This window comes from Balaenoptera musculus, chromosome 12 (genome assembly GCF_009873245.2).
Source record: "Balaenoptera musculus isolate JJ_BM4_2016_0621 chromosome 12, mBalMus1.pri.v3, whole genome shotgun sequence".
Taxonomy (NCBI): Eukaryota; Metazoa; Chordata; class Mammalia; order Artiodactyla; family Balaenopteridae; genus Balaenoptera; species Balaenoptera musculus.
In genome coordinates this window covers 28,693,136-28,709,153 of record NC_045796.1, presented here as the reverse complement: position 1 = coordinate 28,709,153, position 16,018 = coordinate 28,693,136, and the positions used below count along the sequence as shown (strand labels likewise).

The 16,018-nt window shown below is 35.7% G+C and overlaps 1 protein-coding gene and 1 pseudogene across 7 annotated transcripts in view; both read right to left on the bottom strand.

Annotated features, from left to right (window-relative positions):
- The window catches only part of AHI1 (Abelson helper integration site 1), a 207,068-nt gene that overhangs the window by 57,226 nt on the left and 133,824 nt on the right, over positions 1 to 16,018 (bottom strand). The gene's annotated exons all lie outside the window — the stretch shown is intronic.
- On the bottom strand, positions 4,409 to 5,391 carry LOC118905295 (annotated as a pseudogene).

Sequence of the window (16,018 nt, the reverse complement as noted above, 5' to 3'; positions counted from 1 at the left end):
TACAGTAAAGAATAAACTTCTTCTACTTTTTTTCCTATGTAAGTGGAATTTGAAAATTTACAGGTTATACAACGACATACGTAATGGAAAATTATCATTGCAGTCCTCTGCATTTAGGCTGAGTACTGATTTATTCACTTAACAAGTATTTACTGAAATCCTAATGTACCTGGTACTGTTAGGGACTGAACGTACAGTGATAAACAGGATAATTTCTAGAAGGGGTACCTTGCTTAGGCTTTGCAGGAGAACGAAGGATAATCAGGAAATAGCCAGCTGAAGAGATGGAAAGTGTGTCTCAGGCAGACTGCACCCCATGTGTGAGAGTCCAGGGAAGAGAAACCCCAAATAGCTCAATATGGTGGGAGCCTGGCATTAGAGGTAAGAATCTAGATAGAAGGTGGGAGAAGCTGAGGCTTCAAGAGTCAGTAGGCGCCAGATCATACACGCTGAAAGGTTCAGACTCAGAATATGGGCAACGGGAAGCAAGGAATTCCATAACAGTTCTCAAAACTCTTTGTGGTGCCTTGAAATTAATTAAAAATCTTTATTAACACATTAACCAGAAGACTTTAATGGATAAATCTGGAATTAACTGCTGCCACTATACAATATAAGGGCAGTAATGATAATTTAATTTAAGTGGTAAAAATACAACTCTTATTGCTCTGTTTAGCACAGCCCCTAGTTTACAACACGCTATGCAGGACGTTGTTTAAAATTTACAAATCTTTTATAACTCTCAGCATATTGATGCCAACTCACTTATGTAAAAGTGGAACTTTTAACTTTTCCCCTGCATTCTTCCTTCTCCAAACCTCTTCTCCTGTATTCTCCTGCATGGCACTATCACAGAACAGGAAAGCCAATAAAAATGTTCTGAGCGCCTGCCATGTTCTGGGTCCCTTGTTAGTTGCTTACGTGAGTTATCTTACTCAACCTTTGTGACAATCCTGTGAGGGCAGAAATTCTTATTTCAATTTTACAAATGAGAAATTTGATATACAGAGAAATCTAGTAACTTGTCTAAAGTAAACTACTAAGTGGTAGAATCAGGATTTAAACTCGTGTTTATTTTCTTTCTCTCTCTTTTTTTTTTTTTTTAAATGAAATACATTTACAGGCCATCTTTACCTAGGATCAAACATGGGAAAGAAGCAGCAGAGAGGAAGGGAGGAGGGACAGGAGATCCTAATCACTCATGAAAGATAAGACATTTTTGGACAGCAGAACTTGGGCAGCTGGCTGTGCTGAGAAGATTAGCTCCCCTGGGTCACCTGCAGGCCCCACTGCGCCCCTTTCCCGACACCTGAAACCCAGTCCGAGAACCTGCGTGGGGATTTGTTCCCACTGTTCTCCATCCTGGTGTTCCTATAAAAAGAGGAAGAGATACCAGGAGCATACGTGCACAGAGAAAAAGGCCGCTTGAGGACAGAGCGAGAAGGTGATTGTCTGCATGGCAAGGAGGCCTCAGAAGGAACCAACCTGGCCGGATACTTGATCTTGGACTTCCAGCCTCTAGAACTGTGGGCAAACAAACTTCTGTTGTTTAAGTCACCCGGTCTATGGTATTTTGTTACAGCAGATCTGTCAGACCAATACATAATACAGCCTCACAACCTGATGGTGTCAGGTGAATCATGTGTTACCAGCCTCTTACGGTATTACAAATGGGCAATGCCTCATTTGCATCCATCTTAGGTCCTTCCCGGCTTACAGTACTGTGTTCTACACTCTCATAATGCTATCTCCTGATGTAGAAATAATGTCCTGTCACCAAACTCCACAACTACCATCCGTAGGAGGGAGACTACACCCCCCAAAGCAGTCTTGCTTTGTCACCATCACACCATTACTGACATTTAGGCGCAAAACAGCTTCACAATGAGGAGTCAGCGTGTTTCACGTGCCGACAGCCCACAGGTTGGCGGCAGTGGAGCTGTGACCATTCTCTCATCATACTGAAGGCACGGGACAAAATCCACACGGCTCATGAGAATCTGCTGGTATTCCAGTGTGTGTTTTTATCAAAATGTTCTCATCATTTGAAGACCATTACTCTCTTCGGAGCATCACAGTACACACAGTAAACTTTGCTTGTTTTATTTTGGTAGTGGATTTTGCGTAAGTCACGTCTTCCCCGCCTCCAATTAGATTTCATTGTCATCTCGCTGTTTTAGGATAAAGTAAAGCTCCATTGGGAGCTTTATTCCCCAAGTGTTGGAAGACACAGTCCCATGCAGAGGTTTGTTTTGAATTAATACCATTTCTATTTTCCCCTTATTTTGGTAGGTTTTGTCACAGAAAATCTGTTTTGACCATTCTCTTGAGAAGTATCTTCTACAATGTACCATTCTGTGCACACGGTGTCTGGCACGTAGGTATGACGGAATATCCTCAGTACTATGATCCAAATCTTGAGCTGACAGGGTGGTTATGAAATCTTTCAGTAATCTTTCTTTTTAGACGTAAGTTTAAAAATATGTGTTTATGTGCCCATGTGCACATAATGGTAATGATAGGTCTGGGAAATCAAATGTTCCACAAAATCCACTTGGTCACATTTGACCACTATTCACATATTTGAAACAGAGTTCCTTCCTTTTCTCAAAGTTTGCCGAGTTGCTTGGGCACAGTCATTCATGGTGGAAGTGCCATTGGCAAGCTTTTTTTTTTTTTTTGACATAGTTTTCAGTCTTCATAGCAGTGCTTGCCAGATACTATTTCTTGGTTTAAGCAGAGTCTGCCAGGCTGTTATAAGACATTTAGGTGAATTCCTTTTTGCATTATCTTCTGAGAGATTCTTCATTATTACAGTTGTCTCTCTAGAATTCTCAGTGGTTCTTGAAACCATTGTACCGAAGGAACATTAACCACTGTACTGCTCAGCAGCAGATGTTCCTTGCAATGTTATCTGTGATGCAATCCAAAAATCAATATTCATAATGACCCCAAGTCATTCAACAAGCTACGCTGAATAAGTCATACACTTGAGCACTTTCTCCTCCAACACGGCTTCTGCTGGGTCCATAATTGTCGGGGAACTTCTTTGCACCCGCCTGCAGCTAATGAAGCATCTGGATCCCATCCCCTTCCCTCTGCTTCCTACTTGCTTAAACGATTTCAGAACTCTGCCCTCCAGAACAGTGAAAGAATACATTTCTGTTGTTTTAAGCCACACCATGTTTGTGGTAATTTGATATGACAGCCCCAGAAAACTAATACATATGAAGTTTACTTTCTTGAGTACTAGATTTTTTGTATTCCTTTAAAGAGTACTGGATGTTTTTCTGGCATGTAGTTACTTGAGATCAGTTTGACCCCTTCCAGGTTTGCTTTTAAGTTGTGTTAGAGCAGATTCAGGAAGACTTTAGGACTCAATAAACTCCATTACTAAGATATGATTCTCCTGATAATTTCCCCTGATGCCCCACATTTTTAGGAGGTTTTTCCATTCTGGCTGGCAGGACTGTGAATTATTTCCATTCTGTTGTGTAGGCTACTAATTTCTGATGGTTCTTTCCTTACGGAGTTTTACCCCATGTAGGTGCAGATCAGTACTCAGCCAAAGAGTTATTAAGGGTACTTCTATGGTTATTGGCAGGATTATTACCAATTAATATAAGGTGAAACAAAAAGAAACGTCTTAGTAATTATTTTATTTTATTTTTTGACAGAACTCTTGTTACAGGTATTTAATGCACATTAACTAAAATGTATACATTTTCAGTTTTCATAATAAATGCAATTATGACTTTATTACACTTCTGGTATTCCTAAAGAAAGCATATCAAGCTTTAATATAGAAATACTTAGGTTACACTTAACTTCTGGCTCAAGTGATAATAAAACTTTTGTTCTTTTTTGATCTTATACATGTTCCCCTCAGGGATGGCCCATCTCTTGTAGGCTTGGAGTGACCTTTGGCTACGTGGTTGGCCTTGTTGTTTCAACACTCTGGATATACTAAAAGAGAAAGCAACTTACATACAAGAACAATTAATTGGAGCAAAGGGATAAGATGCTTCTTTGTGCAGATTCCATAAGGACTACGCAGAAGTATGGATGGTCTAAGCCAGGCAGTTATATTTATAGCACTGTTTTTCACATAGTTAACAACATGGTGTGATTGTAGCTTTTTAAACTATGAAACCCCAGAGAGATTGTACTTTCTAGTTGAAATAAAGTTATTTAGAATAGATTGTGGCTTCAGACGCATTTGCTGCTTTTTCGACCTTAGGGAAACATCCTTAATGAATTTTATAGAATTCTGATGACAGGGTTTTTAAAAAAATCTCTTTCAAGTTTTAAACTGCTTCATTATTTATAAGAGGTCTGGGTATAGCTGTAGCATTTCATATGCTTTCTGAGAGAAATGGACCGTTTTCTTGGCCACTGGAGATGTTTCTCATGTAATCAAACAACAGTTTATACATCTTGATCCTATTTTTTTTTTTTTAACTGTGTGTTTCTTGGGAGTTAAAATGGCTGTGATAGCCTCACCAAACACTTCAATCCCTGATGGATTAAAGGTGAACATTCCACATAGCAGCATGCTCCCATTTCTTTTTTTTAATTTTTTTAAAAAATTATTTATTTATTTATTTTTGGCTGCATTGGGTCTTCATTGCTGCGTGCACGTTTTCTCTAGTTGCGGTGAGCGGGGGCTACTCTTCGTTGTGGTGTGCGGGTTTCTCATTGCGGTGGCTTCTCTTGCTGTGGAGCATGGGCTCTAGGCGTGCGGATTTCAGTAGCTGTGGCATGTGGCCTCAGTAGTTGTGGTGCATGGGCTGTAGAGCGCAGCCCCAGTAGTTGTGGTGCTTGGGCTTAGTTGCTCTGAGGCATGTGGGATCTTCCCAGACCAGGGCTTGAACCCGTGTCTCCTGCATTGGCAGGCAGATTCTTAACCACTGCGCCACCAGGGAAGTCCTTGCTCTCATTTCTTTTGCTAGTTTCCACCCTTGTTCCAGACATAGGTTCTTCTTTCATATCTTTCAGTCTTGCTATAGTTTTGGGGTCACCTCAGAGATATGAGTTCCTATTAATACAACAGGTATATTTAGTGTGTATTCCTTAAGTTCTGTTGCCCACTCCTCTTTCACATTTTGAAATGACGCTACATTTACCACAGAGAAGCATACAGGGAGGACATCAGTCATCGGATAAGATAAAAGCCTCAGGTGATCCCAGTCTTCTTGTCTGCTCTTAGTCTTTCTGCTTGGCCGTGTCATAGAGAACCAGGAGGTACTAGTTGTCCCCTAAGGTGACACTGACTGTGTAGCAGTTGAAGATGGCAGGCATGTAGTCCTCCAGGAAGGCGTCGTTGGCATAATTCATGGGTAGGCACATCTTGCCCGCCGCCCAGTTGCCAACCACCATGTACCTGAGCATCACTGCACTGGCCCACGAGCTATGCTGGGCATGGTCCCCCCACCTCCACCGGTCCCTTCCCCGGCTGTGCCTGCCTGCTGCCCCCCAGTAGTATTTAACAAGTGAAATAAAATAAGCTTTAGGAAAGTCTCATTTCTCAATTATGTCGAGCAATGTTGGGTCTTTATTATTAAAATAGAAAAAAAGAGCAGATAAAAAAAGTTAGTAGAAAATCAAATTTAACAACAAATCCTGAATTGTACAGAAGTACATTACTAAACATTCAAATGACTCCTTTACTAATAGTGACACTGGGACTATATTTTATTTCATAAGAAGAATGGAAAAACATATAACCCTACTTCTAGCACCATGTGGTAGAAATATATACAGTCTCTTATGATTATTTCCATGAACACTAAGAAAGACAACTCTAAAGATATTCATAAAAAAGAAACTAAGGTCTTGTTATTTTTGACTGATCTTATCTGGATAATAATAGATTAAGAAAACAGAGATAAAGAAAGTAAATAATTGCACAAAGTTTATTGTCTCTGTACCAGACAAACTATCTGTTCTATCCTGCTACATAATGCTAGTATATACGAACCTTAAACACTTCATCAAACAAATATTTGAAAATATTTAATTCCAAATACCTTCTGGTAAAGTAACTACTAAGGGTAATGGAAAAAAATACGAAACTAGGAATCAAGACAGTGAGTTTCCAGTCCTGCCTGGGCCTCCAAGGCTAAAATATATCATAAAACACTCAAGCTGGATGTCTGTAAACTAAGGGGTTTGGACCAGATGCTAGGTGGTATCCCTTCCAGCTTAAAAATTCTATCATATCAGGTATTCAAATAACTATTCCAAAAGAATGGCATTCACAAATTTTAACGTAAATTCAAAATATTAATTTGTTGGATAACAGTGTGCCTGATTATTTGTGATCATACATGAATTAGAAAAGCTTGTTTGCTTGCAGCAGTACTACACAGGAAAAGCCTCTTAGTCATAATTAAACAAGAATAGTGATAAAGCATTTCTTTGGAATTTACTGGTTGGAAATACTTCTTTCTTCTTTGACGAATAGGAATGATTGAACTTTTGGACTTCACAAATAAAGCTACTCATTTTATATGATGATTGGTATTAATTAAACCTCTTCTTACTGGAAATCACAATTCACATACTTTGTTACAGTGAATCATTAGTGCTTCATTGAAAAAGGCTCTAAAATGTATCTTTGTATTGGTTATTTCCTAAAAAAAAAAAAAAAAAAATCAAGAGAATGATGCAGACCTTTATAGACTGGACTACAGATTTTTGTTTTGTTTTTTGTTAGTGAAGAAAGATGACAGTGTACTTTAATTATTTTTCTTGGGAGGGATAGCAAAAGGAGAATTATGAATCATTGGTTTAGACGTGGGTGCTCAAAGTGTGGTCTCCAGATTAGCAGTGGCAACACTACCTGGAAACTGGTTAGAAATGCAAATTCTTGGGCCCCATTCCAGACCAACTGAAACTATATATTCTGGGGATGGACCCAGTAATCTGTTTTAACAAGGCTGCCAGGTGATTCTGATGTACCTTAAGGTTTAATTAACTTTATTTCGATGACCTACTTTATAAAACATGTACATTTATTTTCTGCACGTATCAAGTATGTGACTGAATGGTTAAGAAACATAATTTAAAATATAAAACCAAATCTTATAACAAATTGTCACGGGTAAAACTTAAAAAAGTAAACCTGTTCCTCCTTTCCTATTTTACTTATGTTTCTTAGTTTCCCTCGTAGCACTGAAATGCTGACTAGGTCCAGATTTGAGTAATTTAACATCTACTTTGTCATTTTTTTCAACAAGCTCATGCTCAAACTGCAACTAGGAGTCATAGTAAACATTTCTTAGGTTCCCCTACCATCTCTTAAGGATTAGCAAACTTTTTAAAATAGAAAAACAAGCAAAAATTGAAAGATTAGATCTGTTCATCTAGCAATAATTATTAGATCGATATCATGTCTGAGGTACTCTTATAGGCTGAGGAGACAGAAGTGAACAGTTCCTGTCCTTGGGATATTCCGTTTTATGTTTCATTGTTTTTGGTCTGGTGGCCCTTTTTAAAAACGGGACACCTTTAGTATTTGTACAAGTTACTCTGCTGTTTCTCTACTTTTAAGTTGCCAATAAAGAGTACTAGGGTGCATGCTGATATTGAATATTAAAATAATAATTTATGAATTACTTCAGAAAAGTATAATAAATTTCTTTAAATTCTCTTAACAAACCATGAGCTATGAGTAAATGTAAAATCAGTAGAAAAAGAATCAGCTGAAGATTATATTTTTAAACAAAAATAAATTCAAGTATCTGCAAACAACATATTATTCACTTTATACACAGTTTTAGTCATTATAAATTTTATACTTCACAGTTCAAAGCAGTGGTTTATAGAGATTATATACAGAAATATATCCCTTATGATAAATGGAATATTCTCTTTTTTACCCTGTTGCATTTATAACTTGTTTCTATTTTCCTTAGATGCTACTTTCCTGGCCAGGTCCTTTCTGTTGCCATATTGTTATGAGAGGTAGTACAAATTTTTAAAAAAATACATAAACATACAAATTTATAAATACTAAAATAAAAATTATTGATTCAAGTTTGTTAAGGATCTAAACACATGAATATATAAATGATAAAAAACTTAAAAATAAACATATAGGGACTTCCCTGGTGGTGCAGTGGTTAAGAATCCGCCTGCCAGTGCAGGGGACACGGGTTTGATCCCTGGTCCGGGAAGATCCCACAGGCCGCGGAGCAACTAAGCCCGTGAGCCACAACTACTGAGCCCGCATGCCTAGAGCCTATACTCCGCAACAAAAGAAGCCACTGCAATGAGAAGCCCGCGCACTGCAATGAAGAGTAGCCCCCGCTCGCTGCAACTAGAGAAAGCCCGTGCGCAGCAACAAAGACCCAACGCAGCCAAAAATAAATAAATAAATATATTTTAAAAAATAAACATATAGATAGATAAGTAAGTTATACAAGGGTCTTCAAATAGACTTGTATTGTTGCAAAACTAGTTTGGAAAAGCCTATTCTAAAACTGAATATGCACCTACAGGAACTAAAAATTGTTTGTATGAGCTACATTTCCATTTTTCTTTGAGAGTGAGGTATGGGTGCATTTCTCTGTGCTTAAATACACATAATAGAGATAACAGACTTATCACTTAAAAATAACATAAGGTCTGGAGACAAATCTTTTGAGAATGAAATTAAATCTTTTTAATGCTTAATGGCATCTTCAGGATTTCCTGGGCACCAACTATAAGTGCAAAGAGTTACAGTACCTGATATTTTTGAGAACTACTTAAGAGCACCCCTAAGGGCATTTATTAACAGAATTCATTAAATTTATAAATAATTTCTTTTCTTTCTTTTTTTTTTTTCCTTGATGCACCATGTAGCTTGTGGGATCTTAGTTCCCTGAACAAGGATTGAACACGCGCCCTCGGCAGTGAAAGCGCAGAGTCCTAACCACTGGACCGCCAGGGAATTCCCATAATTTATTAACAATTTCTAAAAAGATGAATTAACTAGTAACTCATTTATATAATAAATATGTTTGGTGTGTGCTATATATATAGCACTGTACATAGTATGGGAAATATAAAGAAATGCAGCATAAAGTTCTTGACTTGAAGCTACTTAAGACATAGTTAAGAAAAACATACTATTTCAAATATTATATACTTAAAAATTCTTATCCTTAAAGTTTAATTCACTCATTCTAAAACAAGCATATAAATCTCAGTTTACTTTTTTCTCAGCAACGTATATCTACTGTTATTATTTAATAATCTGCTATGCTATAGATATGTCTGTTTATCTCTCTAGATGTTATCTAGAAATATATGTATCTACCAATTATTTAATGCTTGTTATGTGTCAGGCATGAGCTAAGCATTTTACACTATATACATATGCATGTGTGTATGTGTACATACACACAAATATACACACACATATATAGCACACATATATATATATTTGTGTACATACACATGTTCACACATAAGTTCATAAACACCCTATTTAGTATTTATCATGTCTTTGTTTCCTTAATTATAAACTAAAAGAATTATTACTTGTCTAAATCACACAGTGTGGCAAATTCTAGATGTTAGAAGGTTTGCTTTTCTCCTAAATCTATGCTCTTAATCACTAAGCCTATATATTTAAGTTTGAAGTTAGAGGTCTTCGTGGAACCAAGTAAACATAAATCTGCTTGGTTCACTGCTTATGACTTTCGCTAAGATTTATGCCAAAAGAAGGATCTTTAAGACTTGGTATTTCTATTACAGAAGGCACCTGAAGAATATCATCAAAGCACTTTTCTTCATATTATCTTCTCAGTCACAATTTGTTGAGGCCATCAAACTGGGAAGTGATGTGGTAAACTGAAATAAGGCCAAAGTGATGGCAGACATATGTATACTAACAGGTGTGTCCATCTGATCACTATAGTTTATATTTACACTTATACTGAAATGACTAGGCATTGTTAATTTGGAAAGGCTTTGTGAAGGAATCTTGAGTAATAAATTTAAATGGAAAGAGAAAAGCTTTTTAGGCTGCTGATAGTAAGACATCAATAATTAACTGCTCATCTTATTTAAACACTGAGGCTTGTCTATTTCTAATTCTAATGTCAATCCAAATATTCTGGGAAAAGCTCATGTACACACATGTGAGTATTTGGTTTAGTGAGGAAGAAGACAAGAATATAATAGAAGGATAATGAAGAAGCTTGATGGAAAACGTCTCTATTTTAGCATATAAATATAATTATGATACATACAGAGATGTAGACGGTCAAGTAAGGGGCTCTAAAACCTACCAAACAGTATTTCAAACGGCAAAATAGAAATCAGCAAATAGAATTTTAAAGAAGCAACTAGAAAACACTGAGCTTAAGAACAAATGAGTAGAGGGGAAGCACTTCTGGAATGGGAGATTAATGAAAATTGGCTCTTCCATAAAATCAAGGAAACTGGCAAAACTGTCAAAATCAACTTTTAAGAACTTGAAAAATTAGCCAAAGGACTGCAATAATCCAAAGAGCATGTATTCAAGAAAAACAGTTGGATCTTGGTAAAAACATCAAGTTTTGTGGAATTTTAACCTGCCCTATTCCCATTACTCTCTTGCCAGCCCCATGGTAGCTTTAAAAACAGACTGACAACCACGGTTAACTGTGAAAACTATCAGGTCAGCAGTCACTGGAGAGGGCAGAACAGGTTCAGAGTGCCTATAAATCCCCATCTCCAGAGAAGTGCTACTATATAACCTAGGTGGCAGCCCCTGAAAAGCTCCATTCTCAGGGCTTGTCTTTATTTGATGTGACTCAGAGTCAGCTGTTTGAACAGCCATATTGCTCGAGCATTTGCAAAAAAAATCAGTGGCAACTTAGGTGGTGATACATGTTATGACAAGTAAGGAACTGACCAAAAAATTAAAAGGAAAAACTGGGAAATAACATGTCTGTCTATAGAGTTTGCTGAAAAGCATCAACAGATTCCTGGAAATCTAGAAGGCCATGGGCATGTGCAAAACTCTGTGTATGCCCAGGAAAGACCAGAGAAGGCTCAAATCTTTCATCTGTGCTGACCTTGACAGTCGATGCAAGCAAAAAGTGAAGTCTAAGTATGGTAGAGTTATGAACTGCATGTTGAAGCACTAAAAACATGTCCTAACACACACATACAGCCCTATGGAAAAGGTCCTAGGCATTTAAGGAAATCTTAATACAATCATTAGCTGACCACTAAGCTAACCAAGCAGACACTTTAGTGGTTGCACAACACAAAAAGTACAGTCTTTAAAGAATTACTCCAGAAAAGTCCCTAATTAAACAAATAGTAACAGTAATAATAACAAAAATGACAAATCATAGGGAAGTGGGGGTAGAAAATCTGATTTTTAAGTTTGCCACATTATATTATCTCAAATGTCCAGTTACAAGACATGTAAAGAAAGAGTAAAGTATAACCCTAATAGGAGTCAAAGAAGTCAACAGAAATTGTCCCTGAGAAAGTCCAGATGCTGGAATTACTAGACAAAAACTTTAAATAGGTATATATATGTTCAAAGACCTAAGGGAAACCATGTCTAAAGAATTAAGAGACTGGATATATGTATATGTATAACTGATTCACTTTGCTGTACAGCAGAAATGAACACAACATTGTTTATCAACTATAGTCCAACAAAAATTTTAAAAAAGAATTAAGAGAAAATGAGAATGCTATCTCAGCAAATTGAAAACATCAATAAAAACAAAGAATTAAAAAACAAATAGAAATTCTAGAGTTGAAAAGTACAATATTCACTAGAGGGGCTCAACAGTAGATTTGAACTGGCAGAGGAAAGAATCAGTGAACTTTTTCACTGATTAGTCTGAGGAACAGAAAGAAACAAGAATGAAGAAAAATGACAGAGCCTCAGACACCTATGGGCTGCCATCAAGTGTACCAAAATATGAATAATGGGAGACCCAAAAAGAGAAAAAACAGAAGGGAAGAAAGAATAGTTGAAGAAATAACTGCCCAAACTTCCCAAATTTGATCAAAAATATTAATCTGCACATCCAAGAGCCTAAACAAACACCAAGTAGAATAAACTCAGAAAGATCCACACCTAGACATATCATAGCCAAACTACTGAAGCCCTAGAATCTTGAAAGCAGCAAGAGAAAAACAACTCATCACATAGAAGGATTCTCAATAAGATTAACAATAGATTTCTCATCAGAAATCTTGGAGTTCAGAAGTTAGTAAGATGATGCTTTCAACAATAAGTGTGGAAAGAAGACTCAACCTACTATTCAATATCCAGCAAAACTACCATGTAAAAAAAGAAGAAATTAATACATTCCCAGATAAATGATAACAGAGAGTTTGTTGCTAGTAGACCTGCCCTTCAAGAAAAACTAATGGGAGTCCTTCAGGCTGCAACAAAAGGGCACTTAACAGTAACTCAAATCCACATAAAGAAATAAAGAGCACTGATAAAGGTAATTACATAAGTAAATACAAAGGACAGTATAAATGTACTTTTTGGGAAACTCCTCATGTAAATTAAAAGACAACTTTGTAAAGAATTATAAAAATGTGTTGATGGGCTTACAATGTATAAATAAGAGAGTGTCATGGACTTACATATACTACCAAATGTAAAATAGATAGCTAGTGGGAAGCAGCCGCATAGCACAGGGAGATCAGCTTCGTGCTTTGTGACCACCTAGAGGGGTGGGATAGGGAGGGTGCGAGGGAGACGCAAGAGGGAGGAGATATGGGGATATATGTATATGTATATGTATAGCTGATTCACTTTGTTATAAAGCAGAAACTAACACACCATTGTAAAGCAATTATATTCCAATAAAGATGGTAAAAAAAAAAAAAGATGTAATTTGTACAACCATAATAGCACAAAGGAGGCAGAAGGGAAAATAACTGTATTAAAGTTTTTATATACTATTAAAATTAAGTTGGTATTAATCCAAACTATATTGTTTTAAGTTAAGATGTTAATTGTAATTCTCAGGGTAACTACTAAGAAAACAACTCAAGTAAATACACAAAAAGAAAAAGGGATGTAAATTGGTATATTAAAAATATTACTTTAATCAAAAAAAGTGAGTAATGAAAGAGGAAAGCAGCAAAAAAATACATCAGACATAAAGAAAACAAAACCAAATTGTAGACTTAATTCTATCTTATCAGTAATTAAATTAAATGTAAATGGATTAAGCACTCCAAATGGAAAGCAGAGATTATCAGAATGGAAAAAAGACATGATCAAACCACCTGCTGTCTACAAGAGGAACATTTTAGATTAAAGACACAATAAAGTTGAAAAGGATGAAAAAGATATACCATACAAACAGAAACCAAAAGAGAGCTGGAGAGGCTATTCTGATACCTGGTAAAATATAATCAAAGACAAAAACTGTCAGTAAAGATAAAGAAGGACATTTTAAATGATAAAAGGGTCAATCAATCAGGAAGCCATAAATAAGTATGAATATATATGCACCTAAAAAGCCTCAAGATACATAAGGCAAAATGGACAGAACTGAAAGATGAAATAGATGATTCAACAACAATAGTTGCTGAGACTTCAATACTCCACTTTCTATAATGACTAGAACTAGGCAGATCAACATGGAAACAGAAGACTTGATCAACACTAAAAACCAACTAGATCTAACAGACATCTATCGAACACTCCACCTAATAAAAGCAGAATACATATTCTTCTTAAGTGCATGTAGAACATTCTCTAGTATAGACAATATGCTAGGCTATAAAATAAGCCTTTAAAAAAAACAAATAACCCTGAATGACAGAAAGTATGTTCTCCAACCACAATGAAATGAAAATAGAAATCAGTAACAGAAAGACAATTGGGAAATTGTGTCAAAATTAAACAACACACTCCTAAATACCAATGGGTCAAAGAAGAGAACACCAGGGAAATTTTAAAAAGATAAATGAAAAGGTAAACACAACATACCAAAATGTATGGGAAGCAGCAAAAGCAATGATCTGAGGAAATTTTATAGCTGTAAATGTTTTAATTGAGAAAAAAAAGTCAAATCAATACGCTAACCTTATACTTTAAAACTAGAAAAATAAAACTAAACCCAAAGCAAGTAGAAGGAAGGAAATGATAAATATTAGGATGGAAATAAAAGATAACAAATAGAAAAAGAATAGAGAAAATTAACAAAACCAATAATTGGTTCTTTGAAAGATCAAGAAAATTAGCAAAACTTTAGCTAGACTGACCAAGGGTGGTGGAGTGGAAGGTAACACCCAAATTAATAAAATCAGGAATGAGACAGAAGATATCACTATTGGCCTTAGAGAAATATAAAGGATTATAATGGAGTGCTATTATCAACTGTATGTTAACAAATTAAACAGCCCAGATGAAAGGGACAAATTCCTAGAAAGAGACAACTTAAATGTGACTGAAGAAGAAGATGAACATCTGAATAGACCTTAAGAGTAAAGAGACTGAATTAACAATTAAAAAAATTTCCACAAAGAAAAGCCCAGGTACAGAATGCAGCATTGGCAAACTGTACCAAATGTTTAAAGAAGAAATAATGTCAATCTTTTACAAAACTCTTCTAAAAAATAAAAGAGAAATGAACACTTTCCAACTCATTCTATGAAGTCAGTGTTATCATAATCCCAAAGCTGGACAAGAAAACTACACACTGCTTATGAATACTGATGTAAAAATATCAACAAAATACTAGTAAACAGAATCTACAACATATAAAAAGGATTATACACCATGACAAGTGGGATTTATCCCAGAAATGATAGTTTGGTTTAACATATGACAATCAGTCTATGTAATAGACCATATTAATAGCATTAAGGACAAACCCCACATAATCATCTCAATAAATACAGAAAAGCATTTAACAAAATCCAACATCCTTCCCTGATAAAAACACTCAACAAAGTAAGAATATAAGGGAACTGCTTCAACCTGATAAAGGTTATTCACAAAAGCGCACAGCTAACAACATACTTAATGGTCAAAGGCTGATAGCTTTTCCCCTAAGATTAGGAGCAAGAGAAGACACAGACACTCACCCTTGCTATTTCAACACTGTACTGGAGATTCCAGACAGTAAATTAGGCAAGAAAAAGAAAGGCATCAAGATGGAAAGAAAGAAGTAGAACTATATTAACAGATGAAATGACCTTGTGTATAGACAATCTCAAGGAATCTACAAAAAATCCTCCAAAACATCTTATAGAAGTAGTAAACAAATTCAGTAAGGTTGCAGAATACAGGTGAATATAAAAAATCAATTATATTTTTATACCTGAGGAATGAACAATCTGAATATAAAACCAATTCCATTTACAACATCAAAAAGAATAAAATACTTGAAATAAAAGTCTAAGACTTACATACTAAAAACAAAATGTCATTGAAAGAAATTAAAGTAGACCTATATAAATTGAAAGAACCACGTTACTAGATTGGAAGACTTAATATACTGTTAAGATGAAAATCCTCCATTTTGATCTACAGATTCAACACAATCCGTATTAAAAATTTTGCAGAAATTGAGAAGGTGATTTTAAGATTCATATGGAAATGCAAGGGACCTAGAATAGAAAAATAATCTGGAAAGAGAACAAAGCTGGAGGACAAGCTCTGCTTTTAAAACTTACTACAAAGCTACAGCAATTAAAACAGTGGATTACTGACATAAAGATAGGCAAATGAATCAACACAATAGAATTGAGAGTCCAGATATAAGCCCTTACATTCATGGTCAACTGATTTTTGAAAAGGGTGCCGAGACCATTAAATGGGGAAATAATAGTCTTTTCAATAAATGGTGCTGGGAAAACTGGATAGACACATGCAAAAAAATAAAGTTACATCCCTAACTCACACCATATATAAAAATTAAATCTAAATGGATTATAGACCTAGAGGTAAGAGCTAAATGTATAAAACTCTCTGAGAACACATAGAAGTAAATCTTCGTGACCTTAGATCAGACAATGGTTTCTTAGATATGGTAACAAA